A 21,482-nucleotide genomic window follows, 5' to 3' on the forward strand; every position below is an offset into this window, starting at 1 on the left:
GTACCATTTAGAATCTATGGGTTCACAAAGTTAGCTATAATGGCTACTAGTACACTTCCCGTATCAAGAAGCAATACCATATACTTTATTATAGATATTTTGTAGTTGTGATTATGCTTATTTTTTAATGTTTTACATGCTAATTATTTGGATATTTTATTGTATGTTTGCAAGTTTTAGCTAGGACACTCGAAGGAACTTGTATCAAACAGTGTCTTCTTCTTTTTATATATCCTTGAAACACTGTGAAAATGGGGATTAGTAAAATAATATGAAAACATGCTAGTAACGAACTTTCAACCATAAGCAAAACATGAAAACAAATCCATCCAAAGCATTATCAAAGAATATTAGCACAAGAGGTTAGTTAGGAAATAAATAAACAAACATGAATATTACTTCATCATGATGCTCCCTATACCATGACTCTTCTTTGTCCTCCTCCTCTCCAAGATCTTGCTACTATGTGAAGTATGCCCTCAGCTTGAGCATTAGCACAAAAGGGATGTCTAATGGAAGATGGGAGATGGTTGATTATGTCAAATGTGGATGACGCTTATGAATGGAGTATTAATGTCAAATAGAAATTCCAACTAGTGGAAGAACTAAAACATAATACAAATCATTCAAAATCTAAACAAAATAACAATGCATGGATAACTTTTGTGTGACTCTTCAACAATAAGGAAACCATTAAAGGCATAAAGACTTTAAAGGTAACCATTAAAAATTTGAAGATTCTGGAAGGAAACCATCAAAGGCTTGAAGACTATTAAGGAAGCCATTAAAGGTTTGAGTTGATGGATTTTGGGCTAACCTTTGGTTTAGGAATGTGCAAACCATTAAGGATGATTAGGCTAATGATAGGGGTTTTTAGAAATGATTAGGAAGAGGGTTAACTTGCAACTTGCATTTTTTTTGAAGTGCAAGTGGGTGAGAGTTTTTAGGAATTTATTTAAATGTAAGAGATGGGATTAAAATACTTGTTAATTTATTTAAATGTGAGAGATGAGATTTAAATAATTGTTAATTTTTTAAAATGTGAGAGGGGGGTTAATTAAACAAATATGCTTTATTTATTTAATTAATTGTCAAAATATGGTTAAGTGAATTAAATCAAATAAATTGAATAATTTATTTAATTAATATAGAAGAACATAGTTAGGATGAATTAATTAAATATTAGTTTTTGATTAAGGAAAAACAAGTTTTTAAGGGACCAGAAACCCTTTACAAGACAGGTTTTAGAAGGACCTACAACCCGAACCAAAAGATAAACTTGAAAGACCACTCAAAGAAACAGAACACAAAAGAGATTTGGCCCAGCCAATCAAAAGAAAGGGAACAACATTAACCCCCACCAACAACCTTCAGGCTGCAAAAAACCAGCAGCCCTAACCCAACCAGGAAGGATCAAGAATTTGACCTACCCTTATGGGATCAAAGGGTCATATCAAAAGAGGATTGGGACAATTTAGATTTTTTACTTTTAACAGTAATCCATCCCTCATCAACCCTAGCAGCAGCCTTTTGCCAAGAGGATGGGTCCAGAATAGAGGACCTCCCCTCATTAGGAGGAACAGAGCCAGCATCCAGAGAGGCAAATACAGCAGCCACAATCTAAGATGCAGGAGGGTCATCCATCGAAGAGGAAGATCCGTCATTTTTCAAACGATCACTTGGGATGCCACCGCAGGCATCCACACATACCTGAGGCAAGGCAACACCAAAAACAAGAGGCGTACCCTCAGTTTGAGGAACCTATGCCACCACCTGGGAGAAGCTTTTCTTTTTAACAAAATAGTGTTCAGAGGATGCACCCTTCCACCAAGAAGCAGGTCTTTTTTTCTTTTTATCTGTTTCACACCCTGCAGCAACATGTCCAGTCTGGAAGCACTTTCGACATCTAAAGGGGATACCTTCAAAGTCGAGTGGTTGGACCCAAGATCCCAAGGAAGATTCAATCTCTAACTCAGCTGGAAGCCCTTTAGAGACATCAATGTTAACCAAAATACGAGCATAAGTAGAATGATAAATTTGGTAAGATTCCTTATCAATCATTAGGAATTCGCCTAAAGCCTCCCCCACTTCCTCTAGCAGAGAGTCCATCCATAGATGAAGGGGAAGGTTAGGGAGCCTAACCCAAATAGAAATCTCATTAAATGAATCAATAGATGGGTTAAAGCCTAAGATCCAGGGTTTAACCATCAAAACATATTTGTCCTCCCAGCTGAAAGGATTAATCCCTAAGATTTTCGATCTGTCATCTACATATTCAAATTTAGCAATGAAAAAACCCTTGGCTGAAGGAAAAATGTTAACTAAAAAGTGTGCAGCTGAGGAAGGCTTGGCCAAAAACCCCGAAACCTGTAGATCAGACCATGAGCTTCAAACACAGAGGAAGTGTGGATGATCTCCATATCAGTATCAGTAGACACCTTGAAAACCAAAGGTTTGCAAACAGAAACAACCAGAGGCCCCAAGCCATGGATACCCCGATCAGCAGTAGAGGGCGCTGGATGCACCATATCACCATCCATAGAGGAAACCCCTGCAGAGCTCCCATTCACAACACCAAGCAAAGTCTCACCAGCCGCACCAGGGGAACTAGGGGACTGGACGAAATCACCAGCGGACCTAAGGGTAGACAGCTTCGCTGCAGCAAACGACCTAAGGGCAGCGGCAGCGGCAGCTGCAGACGCAGATGGCCTTAGGGCGGCAGACGCAGACAGCATCGCGATGAGTCTAATCAAAAAGAGAATAATATTAGTTGAATGATGGTTAAATAATCAAATAAATATCAAATATCTATTTAATAAAATGGACAGAAATGGTTGTCTACAATCCTCATTGGGTGTCTAAATAAATTAAATTCCATGTTGGTTATGTGTATTGTAGTTTGACATGCATTCTAGTAGTAAATTGCATGCAAGTAATAGTGGGCACAAAGATTAGTCATCTATGTATCTAAGAATGTTGATAATGTGTCAATGTTGCTAGATGATTTTTTTCAAGCCCATGATATGTGTTAGGTGTTCAATTCATATACATGTTCTGAATGAATTAAAGTGTGCTTAAATACAACAACCCAACATGACTTTTAAACAAGATCAAGGACAAAAAGTAGTCATGTGTGTGTCTAAGAATGTTGATGATGTGTCAATATCACTAGAAAATTATCAAAAGTCTTGGTGAAAGAAAATTTAATTTCACCAATAAGGATTTTGATAATTTTGGTGACTAATTTATGAATGCTATTTGCCTACCCATCACCTTCAGTCAAATTACTATTAATACATTGTTTAATTTGATGCCTAATTACTATTACTATAAATTGTGTGTATTGTACTTTCACATGCATTCTCATAGTAAATTGCATGCAAGTAATAGTGTTGACAAAAAGCAATGGTGAAAATTGCTTCCCTTGTACTTTTCCCCTTTGTGTTGGACTCAATGAGACCATGAAATCCCTAATGTAATAACCAATGTGCAAAAATGATGATTCTTGTGTAAAAATTGGCAAATAACATATTCTTGGTTTTTTGTTCCCATCTGTACTCATTCCCAAAGTCTAAAATTGGCTCTCAATTTGTCCATTTCCTACCCTCTATCGAAAATGCAATCATGGAAGCAATTAGCACACTCGCAAATATAAAACTCAAATTTGGGCTCAATTCTTTTCCCTTTGATTGAGCGTATGAGTTGTGTTGAAGCATGAAATGCTTAAATTACATGTTGTGTTGTTGTGTTTAAGCACAATTTAATTCATTAAGAACATGTAGTAAATATATGAATTGAACACCTAACACACATCATGGGCCTTAAAAAATCATCTAGCAATATTGACACATCATCAACACTCTTAGACACACAGATGACTACTTTTTGTCCTTGATCTTGACATTGTTCAAGGAAAAATATTTCCTAAATAGCTGCAAAATGCTCAAATGACACCACAAACCAGAAAGTCAACCTGCCACCTGTCTGTGACTGAAGTCGGAAATCAAGGATCCTCTGGCAATCTCACCCCTAAAATCTAGGGATGCTCCTAGAAACTAGGAAACAAATCCAAATCCTCTGAAACTGAACCCAAAGAATAATCTCAAGGAGACCCAACCCTGGGTATGGTCATAACCTCCTAAATAGTAGGGATATCCTCCATAAATGTAGGAACTGTCTCCTAAAAATAAGGAACTGCTCCAAACTGATCAACTACTGCCAGAACACCAAGTCCCAGACACTGTATAACCACACTGAGTCTCTATCCATCGCTGTCAGCCTACAAGACCCCATAATACGCTGACTCACATGTCTCTGCTAGATAGAGCTAAAGAGGGGACATGACAGTAAAATAGCTACAATTAAAACTAATCATGAGGTCGTTACATCATTTTTCTCTTGCTTTTCCACTATTCCAAGTTGCAATTGAGCTCCCATATGATTTACCCTTCTCTTTTTCATGACGTGTCCCTAGCACAAAAGTGAAAAGAGAAAGATTACATTAGTATCAGCTAATGGAATCAATAATCGCAAGTCATTAATGAAATTATAGCAATTATAGCTTAATTGTTATTAACATTACCTATACATGTCATAATCAAATTACATCATTGCATATTTAAATTATCGTACAAGATAAATGTGAAATTAATTATTCTAAAATTGATCAAAATCCATGATAGATTAGATAATAATGTTCAATATAATGGGGCACTACAATTTCAAAGAGGGCAATAACAAACAATGGCTTTGACAGTGGAGCAGTCCAATGTGCAGAGGGCTGATTGGACCTCAAATATCTTTTTAAATTAGGAAAAAAGAAATCTATTATTTTGCCACTCTGCTCTTGTAATAGGAATTTCGAGTTTGACTAAGGTTCTGTTAGCATATTTCTATTTTGGTACCATGAGGTCCTTGGTGTGGCAATGATTCCATGTCTCTTTGTGGATGCACTTCATCTACATGTTATGTTTGTGATATGATATAAAATTATTTGAGCTGTGAAGTTTGTGAAGTTTCTGGGTTAGATTGTGTAAAAGTTTTTGCATCAACATTTTAGATCACACTCCATGATCCATGATCAAGATAGTAGAGAGCTAAAGAGAACATACAAAAAAATTATAAAAATTAAAATTATTTGTTTGTTGCATTAGAAAACATCCAGCCTAGCCACCCAATTCTAGACTCCCTATTGGGACAGTACGAATTTATCCATGTGATTGAAAGTCAACCCACAAGATCTACCTCTCTGACAGAAGGTCTTTGAAAAACTTCAAAATCACCTTCTTTTCCAATCAATATATAAAATTATCCCTGAAATATTGCCTCTTTGTCGGAGTCATAGATATGCAGCTGTGTATGCTTCCATTAAAGTATACATGATTGGCAAAAAAGCCTAGCCCGTTGTTGTCACTTACCAAATTTTCACTAAAAATTCACACTGAAGGTTGCCACAGAGATGGAACTTTATGAGTCTTCAACATAACATATTTCTGCCCCATGTCAAAGACTATTAGTATTAACTAACGAATCTATTTACTCTGCAAACATGAGAATCTGTCAAAACAAGCAATGACAAATTCCAGGAATATATTACTCTATTAATTTCCATAAAATTCAACTTCTTGTAAACCATTAACATTCTGGCAAAGAACTCCCAAATTTATATTATTAACTAAATTGAAAAAGAATATTTAAGTACTTCCTACTTCCAAATGCACCTTCATGCCAACTTGATGCATCCAATTTCTGTGCCCTCAAGTTAGTTGAGAATTAGAAACGAAATGCCAAACCTTCGTTTCAAGCAAGTACGAAAGAGAACCTTGCATGCACCATTCATATGCTTGTAACAAGTTCAAACCTTGATTACCTGTCATGTCCCTTTTCACTTAAGGTTGGCCTTCAGCGCAAGTCATAAATAAGGGTTTTTAATAACACCACCAATGTATATTAAATAATAAAAATATTTCATATAAAATGAATAAAGAAAATTTCAAATTCTCAGTTTGGCACCCAATTTAGGGCCTAGGGCCCCAGTCTAAAACCCAGCTATTAAATCCATTCCAGGCGCCAATTTGAGGGCATGTTTTTGAAAATTGGATTTTGGCTGTCGCGAGAATTTTTGCTGCTCCAAACAGGGAAGAAACCCTCTGTTCGGAACGCCCTGAGGCTGGGACAAACAGATTTTAACCAATCTATGGAGACATATCCTATCTACAGTAGGCATCACCCTACCATATTTAGCCATTGTAACTGCAAGGAGCCTGAAGGGTTTGTTAGCACTGCTCAGGCTGGGGTCCCACAGATGAGAGCTTCCTAAAAAAAATCAGTGGGTGCTGCTGAGATTTCTCAGGAGTATCTTAAAGCTGGTGGTTACATGCATAATTGAAAAACTCTTACTCGGCAATAACTCTTTTGGCACAAAACTAATTAAAACTTGGGATTCGAGAAAAACTCGACAATAACCAGCAATTTTATCGAGCATTTTATATACATAAATGTTTTAAAATATTCTTTAAAAACACCCATTACTAAATTTGTCGAGCATATTACTAATTTCCATCATGTATAAATCAAAATTAGAATTTAATGCATACCATAGACCAAAAAACAAGTTCAACTCTAAATGAGTTATAATGCCACTTCCACTAGCCATGTTACATGTAGAAGTTACCTCACCTACAGAGATTTTTGGCAAGTTGTGTAATAATAACGTCTAAGTAGGCACATTCAAGAGTTATATCCCAATTCCCCATCACCCCCTCATTGTAATCAAGTTTTTTATTTGACAGATTCCAATAACTAATGGGGATTTGGGAGTGGAAACCTCAATGAGGGTGGGTAGTGCCCCTCGTGGGGATCTGAGGGCAACACCAGCAATGGGGACAAGGGGCAGCACCCCTTGTGGAGATTTTGGGGCAACGCCCCTAACAGGGTCAAGGGGCAGTCAAGCCCAAATTAAGGCCTTCGAAACCATTACCACCATTATCATAAATGAAAATCGCATTTTTTAACTGCAAGCAAATAAAATAAAAAATTATATGAATCTAGAAGAGTTTTTTAAACAAAACTCGTGGTTTTTTCATTTACTCGGGAGTTTTATAGGAAAAAATAGCCAAGAGTTTTTCAAAAACTCATTGGAGAGTTTTTGGGTGAGTAACTCACCTGGCATTTTAACTCGAGAGCAATCGCAAGTCAAAAGAGTTATTGGAGAGTTTTTCAACTATGGTTCCATGAATTTAGAAGTGCAGTTCAGCTTAAAATTTTAAGCTCTGAAATTTAAAAAAGTGGAATGAACTGTAAATATAGAGATTAAAATAAATAAATAAAATCACTTTCCCTTCAATTTTTTTTCCTGGCAGGAATCTAAAACTTCAGATGATTGACAAGTGTGAAGAAAACTTCCTAAACTGGTGGGGCAATTTCTAGCCACACCACAATTTCACCTGCTCAAATCTGCAGCCCTGAAAAGTAGGGGATGCTATTATTCAGGAAAGGATTCCAATTAATCCTGTAGCATATCTTTTTTTGCTTCACGGGACTCACTGCTCCTTAAAAATAGAACTTGAAGCCCCTCCATAGGACCCCAACCTCACAATCAGACCTGAGGTACTTTCAGGAGTTGTACTGCAGCGATCTGGTACAAACTTACCCTCACACACCACCAATCAAGCTAAGATACCAGACTCTACCCAAGCAAGCAGGTACCAGGCAGAACTCAATCCAAGGTCATCTCTAAAACAAAATCAAATGCTACAGATCAAAAACCCACCCAGCAGTTTGGAATCTCATTGTTGGTGCTGTACAGGAGATTTCTATAGAACTACAGAGGCATCAAACAAATTGTCTGAGTGCAGGCTTCAATGTGATTTAGATCCAATCCAAGGGCATCATTCAGGCATGCCAAAGACCACCACTAGTCTGATCTGGAGGTTCCTAATCAGTCCTGCACAGAACAATCTGCCTTAAAATGCACTCCTGAGCACTGCCAGTCATATCTGTTTGCAGCACAAACATACTGTGAGGGAACTAATAACCAGTCACCTGACTTGCTGTTATCTATTCATGTGTTGGAGTTGTACCCTAGGTGTATTTAATGAATAAAATTGTCAGAATTATTTCCTTTTCTTTTCAGGATCTGATACTGCTGTCATTGTCTGCAAAGTTTATCAGTGGTTTGATTTCATCTAATCTGAGTGCCTTGCATTAACTAATAATCATTTCCAGATCTGCAGTATTTGTCATCATATTTTAAGGTTTAACAGTAATGTGATAGTTTGGATCTGATTATATTTATATTGAATTTCCAAGAGTTAACCCTAGGGACACTATATGGCCATCCTAATGTTATATCTCTCATAATTCTCAAGCCAGGATAAGGGAATCCCAAATAGGCCAGCCTTCTTCAACCTGTAAGCTAACATGCTATGGTTCCTTATTTCCTTCCCTGTCACCTGCTAGATCCACTCAAGAACCATTCTTTAAATCACACGATGCAGGTTGACTATAACTCAGCTACTGAACAAAACATCCTTTTAGCAGCCAGCACCGTTAACTGAGAATTCTCTTACATAGACTGACTGAAAAAACACATTCCCATTGGAATCATCATCTTAAATACCATTACTAGGAGCAGCAGCATGCTATCCTGCTTGATCCCAGTGAGAGCAATAGTGTTGGACTGCAGCTGAATGAGAATGGCCTGATAACAAGAAGATTTTTTCTCAAAAGGCTGACGATGTGACATTATGAGCACCTGAAATGCTCTTGATGATAGTTAACTATAGTTTGGCAAATACAATTTCCAGGATTCAGAATAGCATGGTCCCTTTAGAGAAAGGCTCTGCAAGGAAATACTCAGGTCAGACACTCAATAGTACAAGGATAAGCCTCAAGAGAGCACCAAAAATGAGCCTTGTCCTAGCATGCACCTCTTCAGCCCTAAATTCATCAAGCAAATGTGTGAATTTGAACAAAATTAGAACAGTAAGACATCCTGGATTCTCACAATCAAGCTTGAACATGTAATGATACAAAAATAAACTGTGCTTTCCTCTACTTTCTCATTATTATCTGATAGGTAAGCACAAGAAACATTCTGTACATCGTACAGTGCAGTTTGACTCTTAAAGTGCCACTTACTGAATGAACCTTCCATTTAGTAGCCAACATTGGTAACTGAAAATTCTCTCTCACAAAATTTCTGAGCCTCCAAACTGAACAACAATTGCTGAGAAATGCAGTTTATCCCAGCTATATTTAACCTGATTCCCACTAGAATTCCTATCCTAAAAATCACTACTAGCAATAGCATCACCCCACTTGACCTGAGTAGAAGTAATATGCAGCAGAACGAGAATTCTCTAATAAACATGTAAAATCTCCGTTGAAGATCAACAATCTAGCAGTACAATCACTTAAAGGGCAACTGGTCATAGTGTAAGAACCCTATTGGCTCAACCACTAATGCTGCTGTGGTATTTGTTTTTGGTTTTGTAATTTTGTGATTTTTTTGTGTTTTGCAAGGGTTTGAATGCAAAAAGAAAATGCATATAATCTGATTGAACTATTTGCAACTGAATATCTAAAACTTGTTACAAGAAATGATAACTTCATTCACACAACTTCATCATTTATTGAATAATAAGCCCTTACAACATGCATACCCGGAAATAGAGATATCAATGGCTGCTGGAGACCAAAAAGCAACCAATAAACAGTACGAACCAGCAAGCTTGTTGATTTTATTGGAATTAATGTATGGCAGGCATCTTCACAGCAAGGTGCCCCTCCTAGAATATTTTTGAGATTTTTGAAGGCTTCCTTGACAATATTCGCCCTACCCAAGCTGGCTGCCTTGGCTGATGTTCTTGCTGCTGATAGAAAGCAAGCCGTCCCTCTCTAATAAGTGTGCAAACAATTAAATAACTCCCCTGAATATGATCTGCACTCTCTCTGAATTCCTTTGAGTGATTTATACGCTGAAACCCTTTGATTCAACACCAAAATAAGCCCAAATAGAACTTCTGATTGAAGCCCCCTCTGAAAGCCAAATTCACTGGATATTTCACCAATTCAGATGGCCGCAATCACTGAAGATTTTCCGTTCTTCAATGGCTGATGAAAGACTGAAACCCTTGGTCTCTGCTCTCCACAAGTCATGAAAAAGAGATGCAACAATAATAATCGAACTTCTTCTTGTTAAGCATAAATAATCCTCAAGAGAGTTTGATTTTCACCCAAAAAGCACTTTATAACATTAAATGTTATAACATTAAGTTGGCATCATTAAATGAAATAAAGACCTTGGGTTATGTGCACAAAATTAATTAATAAGTCGGCCCCCTTCTCATGATGCCTAGACCCTCAAGTTATAAAGTTAAGTTATAACTTTATATTTACCTTATTTAATGATTATTATTAATTTGGCCACCTAAACATTAATATCTCCTAAAATACTTAAAATTTTTCGATGCCGCCTGAAATGGGAGTCCACCCTGCTTTTCCCCATGTGACCATACACCTCTACTAAAAATAGAAAGGGTCCTTCTCAAACAACCCAAGACTTACTATAAATGGTAAGTATAGCAATTACCATAGCAAATGAAGTCCGAATGATGCCAAACGAAGACCAAACCGAAGTATACTGAACACTAGAGATGATACAATCCTCAGGAGACCCTCTAACCATTCTCATTAGCCTACGAGGGTCAAAATGATAAGCTAATCTCATTGAAAGTTTGATGTCAACAAGAAGGGGAAATCACACATAGTTAAATCAAATCTACCAAATACAATTTCTCAGCTTCAAAATAATATGGTTCCTTAGAGTCGGGCCATCACATGAGTCAAAACACCTCATTGAACAAGAATAGGGATTCAATGCAACTTTAATCTTTGAACCCAAATTCGTGGGGAAAAGATGGACTTGATCCAAACCAAAAGCTATTTTTTCAAATACTATCATGGACAAGTCATGTCCATTCAATTAAATACTCTCTTAATTAAGCTATGTTCAACAATGTCCTTCCATTCTATAGCTCCTCATTTGTGCATTTCCAAGGGAGCTACAGACAAACCATGAAATTTCCAAGCATGCACATGAATATAAACTCGAGGCCTTGATTTAAAAAATTTTGAAAGTCAATACCTTTTGGTAAGAAATATGGCCTAATGACTAGGTTCTCACATTATTGGGCTATATAGTGGATACAAACTAAATGCTTCTATTTCTACACTCAAGAAAATTCACCAAATTCAAATAAACTCAATAGAATGCAAAAGGATGGAATGTTTTTCTGAGGACAGACATAATTCTTGAAATTCTTGATGTAGTCTTGTACAATATACTGATTCTATACATATTGGAAAAGGTACAAAATGTATGTCATTATATTTGACAGTCGCTGAATATTATAAAAATCCATAGATGTGTACTAATACTAATACAGACTGAACAAATGTTCCAGCCCTAATCTGGAACCTGACCCAAAATACAGAGAAATTTTAGTTGACAATAATAAACTAGAAACCTTGCCATTTTATTTCTATAGCATAGTATAAGATTAAATGATTTCTCACATGAAAAAGATACCATAATGCACACATTTATTGTAAGGAAGTTTCAAGAAACAGAAAATCAAAAGTAAGATATAAGTAATAAGCACACAAGCTCCCAGACAAACTTTCAATAATTGCACTGCACTTAAAAATTAGCCATGGTGAATGATTGAAGTGAGGGAGATGGCAAAGTCACAGCCAACAAAAATGATGTAGTGATCAGAGCTAGACCAATGATACTACCTGGCATAAGTAATCTAACTATAAGCAGATCTGGGAAGTTGGAGGTTGCAGAGAATGGCACAGTTAAGGATAGTTCCACCCATTTTCAGAAAGGTTTCCTTGATCTGTCTAATCTGAAAGCTAAAAACAAAGTCAAAGCACAGCAGCAGAAGCCTGTAGAAGTACTGTTGATGTGTTTTTTATGCACATGCAAACACAGAATAAAATACCCAAAAGTATCTTATCCTCTCTTGAACAAAGCTTCTCAAATGCTGAAGATTGTCTTAAGGATCACTTTAGACGACTCCAAGGTTCTTATATGTCGGTTCATGACGTGTGGATAAGCACAGTTGGTTGATGTGATTGCTGGTATCACAAAGGGACTTACGTGAATTGTCGAATTCTTGAATCGCTGGAACTTGATCATCTGATGTTGCAATATAGTGATGCCTTTTGATCCTAAACTAACTCATTATTGAAAAAAGGGCAAAAGGTGAAGGGTTGAGACAGTCTATTCTAAGGCCTAGAATGTAAGAAGATGGATGAATGATTAGATGGAATCCTACCGAGCGAGGTCTCACCATCAAACTGAACAATTTGACACAAGCTCAATGCAATCTTCTAAGGACATTTCAAAGATGTTCAAATCATTACCCTCAAGCATTGCTCACCATTCAAGTTAATGCATAAACAATGGAAGCATAACAATTTGAATTTAAGCTCACATTACTCCAGTTGACCATGCAAGGCACACTTACAATCAGCAAGAGGCTAGTGGTATGGACTAAATGGATTCCACATAAATGCATTCAACAAATTCCTCCATTCAATCTAATTAACATGAAAACAAAATTGAGAAATAGAACCATGAGGCTTGTTGAAATAACAAATTTCACCATTACTTCAATGAAAAGAGTATCTCATTTACAAGTCATAACAACAATTCTTCCTTCTCCTAATCTACTCTAACTTATATTCTATCTTCTATTCTATTCTTCTAAGACTATCCATTTTCTAATTATTCACTATTAGCTATTCCCTCTTACAAATGAGAGACTTGAGCCTTTTATAGTGCTCTCAATACAATTCAATGGTTCAGATCCATTTGAAATCAATAGCCGAGATTTTACAATGAAACCTAACTAGGGTTTGTTACAACAAACTCAATTTGGCCAATGAAATGATTACAACACTTTGGCATGACCAATAGATAACAAGGGTAGGTGTCTCGGAGTCTGTGCCATCACTGGTGAGTCAGGTACATTGAATCAAGACGTGTTGATATGGAACTTCTTTGACTGGGGAGTGGTGACTGGGACGATGACTAGGATTCTACCTTTATCTTGCACTTGTAGGCTTGATAGATCATCATGAAGGAATATTTCTTGATACTCAACATTGTCTAGCTTCAACGATGATGACAATGATCTTCTAACTTTGATTAACTCTTCTGAAACTGTCTTCTCAAATGCCTTGATCATGGAAGTGCAAGGTATAAATCTTAGTTTTTGAAGAATTGATGAACTTCTGATGTCACCATTGTCTCTCTCCTTCGGAATTCCTTCTCTTGTGACTCCCTTCATGTCATTGATGTTGTAGATCATGTCTTTGTGTAAGTGAATGCTTCTTGTGTGATCTCCTTATTTCTTTCTTCATCTCCTACAAGACAAACAAGCAAGTATCAAATACACTTGATATATATAGGTTTAATAAGAGCATATAAAGAGAATTCGCCCTCATGAAGGGACACTTGAAGTTGTTTTTTTTTGCTTGTAGAGAGGGGCTCTTGAAGTTTACTCCACCCTCTGAAGTTCATGAAGGTACCCTTATCTTTTGAACTTGCTCTTTTTCATTTTCTTGAACTTCGTTCATACCCTTGATTTCTTGAACTTCATTGATGTATCTCATTCCTGAAGCTCATTGAGATGAAGTTCTTGAGGTCTTGGAGATGAAATGAATTTCAAATGAACTTCCCTTTAATCTTTTTGTTGTTTCATTGATTTAATCCTTACACTTACACATACACTCAAACAAAGCTCTTAAGAAAAAATTCGCTCATCACCCTCCAATCATGAAGTTTGCTCATGTAGGTGAGTTTATGAAGTTCAATTCGCTTATGTATGTTGATTCATGAAGTTGAGATTTACTCATGTAGGTTATAACTTATAACATGGAGTTAAGATTCGCTCATGTAGGTGAATTCATGAAGTTCGCTCCAAATCTCCAACTCATGAAGTTCGCTCCAAACCTCCAGGTCATGAAGTTCGCTCCAATCTTTCAACTCCTGAAGTTCGCTCCAAATCTCCAGGTCATGAAGTTCGCTTCCCTTGTTGAGTTCATGAAATTCGTTTCAAATTGAATCCATTCAAGGTAAAAACTATCAAACATCTTCCGCTCCTCTACTTCCCATTTTGCTCATGAAGGCTTGAAGGTGAAATTCCCTCATGTGTGCTCACTCATGAAGTTTGCTCCATTTCATCAACTCATGAAGTTCGGCCCATTTCATCAACTAATGAAGTTCGCTCCAAATCATCAACTCATGAAGTTCGCTCCAATTTCTCAACTCATGAAGTTCGCTCCACACTTCCAACTCATAAGTTTGCTCCAATTTCTCAACTTATGAAGTTTGCTCCAAACTTCCAACTCATGAAGTTCGCTCCAATTTCTCAACTCATGAAGTTTGCTCCAAATTCTCAACTCATGAAGTTCGCTCCAATTTTCCAACTCATGAAGTTCGCTCCAAACTTCCAACTCATGAAGTTCGCTCCAAACTTCCAACTCATGAAGTTCGCTCCAATTTCTCAACTCATGAAGTTCGCTCCAAACTTCCAACTCATGAAGTTTGCTCCAAATTCTCAACTCATGAAGTTCGCTCCAAATTTCCAACTCTTGAAGTTCGCTCCGAATTCTCAACTCATGAAGTTGAAGTTCACTCTCCTGACCTTGAAGATGAAGTCTCTCCTCATGGAGGAGCTTATGAAGTGGATTTCAAATCAAGACTAAACTCTCCTTTTCTCACTTTCACTTACTTTCTCAACTTCAATACATGATAACTTGCTCAACATGAGGTCTTAGAGTGAATTTTCGCTCTGTGGGAGAAGTGCAAGAAATTTGCTACACAAGGAGTGTTCATGAAGTGAAGTTCGTTCCTTTAAGAGGAGCACTTGAAGTGACCTTCAAATTAGCAATCCTTCCTCACTCATGGTTGAACTCATCATATCTAGACTTTGCAAACTTACTTCACACTCATGCAAGACTATCCACCTGACTCCTAGCCTTTTGGGCGCCTATACCTCCCTAATGAAAAGGCTAATAGCTAAGGACATCAAACACTACCTAGAAAGCAGGAAAAAAGTGGGGGTCCCCATTTGCGATGGGGCGATGTGTGAATACCTCACAACAAGTACCAGGCATTCACAAGATATTCTCAAAATGTAAAAAATGCCTTAATCCATTTCATAGCTGCAGAGACTTCTAAAAGAAGCAAACCTTAAAAGACATAGGCTCTTTGTCACCTGTTCTGATGAAAGTGTCTCGTCTTAAGGCAAGAGAGCCAAAAATTTCACAGGGTCTCTGTAGTGAAGGGGATTGTTTGACAACATAGGAAGGGAGGATCCGTTGGATAGGAGCAAGGGTAAGGTTTGGCCCAGTAGCCTTCAGACTTTTGACAAGGCAGATCAGCCTTTGAACGACTTTTTAGTCCCTTACCTTGGGGCACATCCCATCATTTTCACTTTAAGGATCAACAAAGCTTTTTCTCCCAGATGATTGCAATGAAGAGATTTCTAGGGAGATAGGAAATAGATCCCTTGTAAGACAGCAAAGAATACACAGATAGGATTAGAAAGTTCATATCAAGCTGCAACTCAATTAAGGGTTACAAAGCTTCAAACCTATGACTGGGTTTGGAGAATTTAAGAATGAAAGATAATGAAAAAATAGAAGATTATTGTGTTAGAATTATAGATTTCGTGAATAAAATAAAAATATATGGTGTGAAGTGAAAGATTATGTGGTTGTGAAGAAGATCTTGAGATCTCTTACACCCAAATGGATGCATATTGTGATTACTCTGCAGATTTAATGCAGGAAAGAAGCTAGTGCAATGTTATTACTACAAGAAATTTGGTAGTATAGAAAGAGACTGCAGATTGAAGAATTCACATGAAGGAAGCAAAGAAACTATGCACAAGAGTGCAGAAGGAATTCAAATGAAGGTTCAAAACAAGATAAAGATAAAGATCCACTGAACTTCTACTTTTCATGGAATGAAGTTGAAAACACAAACAATGAGATATGGTTTCTAGATTTAGGTTTTTTCTAATCATATGATAGGTTGTCAAGAAGCATTTTCAAATATTAATGATGAATTCAAAAGTAAAGTAGGGTTGGGTGATAATACAGTATTAGAAGATTGTGGAAAAGGAAAATGGATATATACATTAGACAATAGAAATTGTTGATGTATATCACTCACCATCATACCAGCAAAAATTGTTTGGGGGAAAAATCGGCAAACCAAAAGTAATTTTTTTTTTTTAAAAATCAGGAAAAAGTATCTGATTTGAAAAAAAACATTAAAAATTGTAGAAAAGAGACAAAAACACTTTTTTTAAGATTTAAGGGCATTTCCGTAGCATAGAGATATAGAGAGCAACTGAAATAAAGAGTTTAACCCATCAATTGTACAAAATACATGTATGAAATGTGTATTTCTAGAGCAAGTGTGGAAAATTATTTTCTATTTAATATTGGGTGAACCATTTTCTATAACTGATGTACTTGATTTGACATTTTGGGTAGAGCTTGGAAGTGCACAACAGAGCTGCCATTGTGTGGATTGTAATGCCGAAAGTCTCTACATATGTTGTATTGTTTTTATCCAATATTGCATACCAACCCTAAAAAGTTACAACACAATACAAAAGCAAAACTACATTTATTCCTCACTCACCTGAAACTCCATACCTACTCATTGCTCAGGGCTACAAGTTTTCTGTGGTGTTCTTTAACATTCAACATTGAATTATCAATTATCAGCTGTGTCTATACTTAATTTTGTAAATTACAGCCAAACCCAACCATACCAAACCTAGGGAAAAAGAAATCGGCAAACTGCCAAACTCAAACCTGAATCAGCAACTTAGGAGTTTAGCAATCTAGGAATACCAGTTTCAATGCCTAAATATCAATTTCATTGGTTTCGCAAAAAAATAGAAAAAATTTCACCTTCCTTGATATTTTGTACATTTTATATTAAAATTGGGCCAATCCTAAGGAGATAATTCTTTTTATATACATTTAAGAGAATATTTATATTAAATTGGCAAAGAAAAAGATTTTTGGAATAAACTACCAACTGGCAAATATTTTTGATGAAATTTTACTTTATATGAGAGCTTATTTTCTCTCCATTGTCCATTTAACTTGTAACATGTTGACCATTGTGGCTGTATCTACTCTTCTGCTCTGTTATTTGCTGACCCCAAAAAAATGATTTCCATCCCCAAATATATCTTCCAAAGTTTGCCAATCTACAAAAGAATACTCCAACAAATGTTTCACACTTCCTTTCCTCGATAATTAAATGATATTGGTGTTTTGATATAGTCTACTGTTTCAGAAGAATGGTAAGAAGAGTCGAGAGTTGATTGCATGTGTGCATGTTGACCACAAACAACATGAGAAACAATCTACAATCAAGGGAACAATTTGTGATGTTTTGTCATTTGTATTTTATGTACACAGAAATTGAAAATCATCACAATAGAGTGATTATATGCCCCATAATACAGCTACAAGATGTGACAAGGTGAGTTATAATACCCTTCGAGGGTAGTGTAGCCAATTTCCCTTTCTTAAATTTGCAACATTTATGATTATGGCTTATGGAACACAACCAACTGATTAAGAATTGGAGACTATAGAAGAGGTAAACAAATTTGATGTGTTAATCTTGGATTTCGCTCGAGAAGGTGAAGAAGACATCTAGGATTTAAGGAAGGAAAACTTAATCAAATGGAAGTCAACTATTCACAACATTAAAGAAGATCGTGATACGACAATTCACAATCTGTAAATATATCTTACGGGGTTGAAAATTGTAGCAACCATAGACAATGCACTTGAAACATAGACAGATATATTTAACGGCAGGCAATTGTATACTTCAACACATTAGTCAAACAATTATCATTGAAGACCCCTACCTCTAATCGCTCAAATTCGCAGTCACGGCTTTTTTCATGTCCCTCTATTCCTGCAAATTTACAGTCATGCCTTTTTTCATGTTGCTCTATTCGCTCAAATTCACAGTCCCGCCGTTTTTCACATCTCAGCAGCACTAAAAATTGCAATAGTGGTCAAAATAGGTCATGCAACTACAATATATAAAGAAAATCACGTTTTAAGGGTTTGTGATGCATTTTTTACACGATTTTTCGATGAGTTTTTCACAATTTAAACTGGTCAATGCTAGTATAAAAAATCACAATTTTTGCAATGTTTTTCAGATTTTTGCTTCTATGCTCACCATAACTAAGGCATAATCTAATGAGTGTTTGACAGCTTGTTGAAAAAGAACTTGAATTGGTATTTGATGATAAAGTATGTACTATCTATGATAAGAGACAAGGAGAAAAGCTGATTGTTACAGCAGAGATGACAAAGAACCAAATGTTCAAAGCAAGTGAATCAAATGTTTGTTATGTTGCTATAGAGAATGCAAGTTGGTTACAGCACCAAAGGTATGGACATCTTAATTTTAAAGGACTGCATATTTTGTAACTTGTATCAAATAAATATAACATATGAGTTACCAGAGATTCAAGCACAAGGAAAGGAAGTGACCAAGGGTTGTGCACTTGGAAAGCAGGGACGGGTTTCCCAAAAGTGCATGGAAAGCAAGTCAGCCATTGGAGGTTATTCGTTCAGATTTGTGTGGCCCCATGTCCAAGCAAGCATAGGCATGAAACACTACATGATTACTTTCATTGATGATTTTTCTACATATATAGTTTGATTTTGAAGAAAAAGAGTGATTCTTTTGAAGCCTTCAAAATGTTTAAGGCTATTGTAGAAAACAAAAGCGGAAATACATAAAATGTTTAAGAATGGATAGAGGAGGCGAATCTTATTCAGAAGAATTTAATAAATTTTATGCAAAGAATGGAGTCAAGAGAATTAATAACACCTTATGCAGTGTAGCAAAAAGAAAGAATAGGATGCTAATAGAAGGTCGGCAAAAAGCATGCTGGAAGCAAAAGAGTATGGAAAAGATTTTTTGGGCTAAAGCAGATAGCACTATTGTTTACATCATGAATAGAATACAATTATTGCAGGAATAGAAAGAACATTGCATGAAGATTGGTATAGAAGAAAAATTATAGTAAAATGCATCGAAGTTCAAAGTATTTGGTTGTTCGGCATATGTTCACATAAGTGATGAAAAAAGACAAAAACTAGATGCAAAGATTGAAGCATGCATATTTACAGGTTATAGTGCAAAAAGAAAAGCCTAAAAATTTTATTCACTAGAAGGAAGAAAGAGACTTCTTTCACAAGATGCATTATTTGTTGAAAGAAGATTCTATTTAGGTAATTTGAAAAGACAATGAAATAGTGAATCAAGGAATAATTTGGGACCAAGATGAAAAATTAAAAGTGCAAAACTTACATCAAGTTCAAGCAATGTTGTTACAAAAAGTAAAAAGGTAATGCAATCTCATCCTCCAAATCTAATGACAGATCAAATTTTTGAAAGAAAATTTAAAAGAAGACAAGTTAGAGAAAACAATGAAGATGGTGAATTAATCAATGATGCATTTTTTTCAAATATTAAGATGGAACCTAGTAAGTTTGAAGAATCAACTGAAAAGAAAGAATGGATTGCAGCAATGGAAGAGGAGATTGATGCTACTGAAAGAAACAAAAAATGGTAGCTTGTAAACTACCAAAAGATAAAGAATTGATAGGAACTAAATAGGTTTACAAAGTGAAAAACAAAGTGATCAAATAGTTGAAAAAAAAAAGCTAGATTGATTGCAAAAGGATGTGCTTGAAGGTATGGTATAGTCTATAAAGAGATTTATGCACTTGTTACAAGGCATGACACTATAAGATTGATATTATCATTTGGCAAAATAAAAGGGATAGAAACTATACTGCCTAGATGTGAAAAGTGCATTTCTGAATAGATACATTGAAGAGGAAATATATGTGAATCAGCCACAAGGATTTGAAGAAAGTGAAGATGGATATGTTTACAAGTTGAAGAAAGTGCTCTATGGTTTGAACTTTGAAACAAGAACCAAATGCATGGCATTCAAAAATTGATACATGGTTCTTAACGAATGGGTATATGAGAAGCAAGAATAAACCATCACCATATTTCAAGAAGGAAGGTAATGAAACACAATATGTTTGTCTATCTGTTGATGATCTAAACTATACAAGAAGTTCAAATAGGATGAAGACAAAATTCAAAGAGTCGATGATGAGAGAATTTGAAAGGACTAATTTATAACTAATGCAATATCTTCTTGGCATGGGGGTATGTCAATCTCTTGGTAAAATCTTTATTTGTCAAGCTAAGTATGTGTGATATGTGGAAGAAGTTTAATATGCTAAATATTATGATTGTAATATCAGCGGTTTTGTAATTTATAAGTGAACCTATAGAAAGACATTTACAAGCAGCAAAGAGAACACTGAGGTATGTGAAATAAACAAAGAATCATGGAATTCATTATTATTCAATTGAGAATTCAAAGTTATTCATTGTTTAGATGCAGTTTAGGCAAGATCATTGAATGATAGAGAAAGCACATCTAGACATTGTTTTTACACTAGGAAGTGGATTGGTTAAATGGGGTTCAAAGAAGTAGAATACAGTGGCATTATCATATATAAGTAAAATATCTTGCATTAATGATAGCATCTACACAAGCATGTCATGCCCCGGCCCTGATACCTTCATAAATCTGATATACATAACTGATTAGAAAATTGTCTTATTTAGAAGACATCACAATTTTCTAATATCTAGCCGACTCCCTTGAGTTTGATAAAAATTAGATAAAATGCTGGCCGACTCATTAAAAGATGGAAATAATATGAAATAGAATTAATAATAATAATGAAAATATTGTTATCTTTAATAGCTGACTACTTAGAGAGGAATTGCTCCCCCTAAAACAATACAGATTTGATAAGGCCGACCTTCCAACTTGAATAGCGGCCACATTCCATAAAGTTCCCCTATTTGTAAGAGTTGCCTCTATTCATGAAATGTATAATGAAATAAATAAAATACAAACCCTTGCCTGGCCAACCTTAATATCTTTCCAAGAAAAAAGATATATAAATGATAGGCTAATCGCAGACATAGGGGAGGAGAGGAGGTTGCAAGTGCAGAAAGTTAGTGCAGCAATTACATTGTTTACAAAAACAGCAATCCCGTTACATATAAAGCAGCGATCTCAGTGACCTAAATAATAATTAAGGTAGCAATTTCAATATGTTAACAGCAGCAATTAGGTTAAGGCATTTGAAAAAGACACCACTTTTTAGGGAAGGGTGACTACAAGAAGGGACACAACCTTCCATTGTCAAGTGAAGGTTATTTAAGAACTCCATTTGAAGTTAGGCATCAACTCAGAATCAGACAAACATATCCAGCAATGAATGCAGGCGGAAGAGGA

At 35.9% G+C, this 21,482-nt stretch overlaps 1 protein-coding gene across 4 annotated transcripts in view; it reads right to left on the reverse strand.

The window, feature by feature from the left end:
- Positions 1-3,295: 3,295 nt before the first annotated feature.
- LOC131050076 (pentatricopeptide repeat-containing protein At1g63330) overlaps positions 3,296-21,482 on the reverse strand; it is a 100,130-nt gene continuing 81,943 nt past the window's right edge. For 2 of the 4 annotated variants that reach the window (XM_059218474.1, XM_059218475.1), the window contains exon 6: positions 3,296-4,470. The gene's annotated coding sequence lies outside the window, so the exon portion shown is untranslated. The remainder of the gene's footprint in view (positions 4,471-21,482) is intronic. The other 2 variants (XM_059218476.1, XM_059218473.1) reach the window with 1 other exon arrangement.

Source organism: Cryptomeria japonica, chromosome 3 (assembly GCF_030272615.1).
Source record: "Cryptomeria japonica chromosome 3, Sugi_1.0, whole genome shotgun sequence".
NCBI classification, from domain to species: Eukaryota; Viridiplantae; Streptophyta; class Pinopsida; order Cupressales; family Cupressaceae; genus Cryptomeria; species Cryptomeria japonica.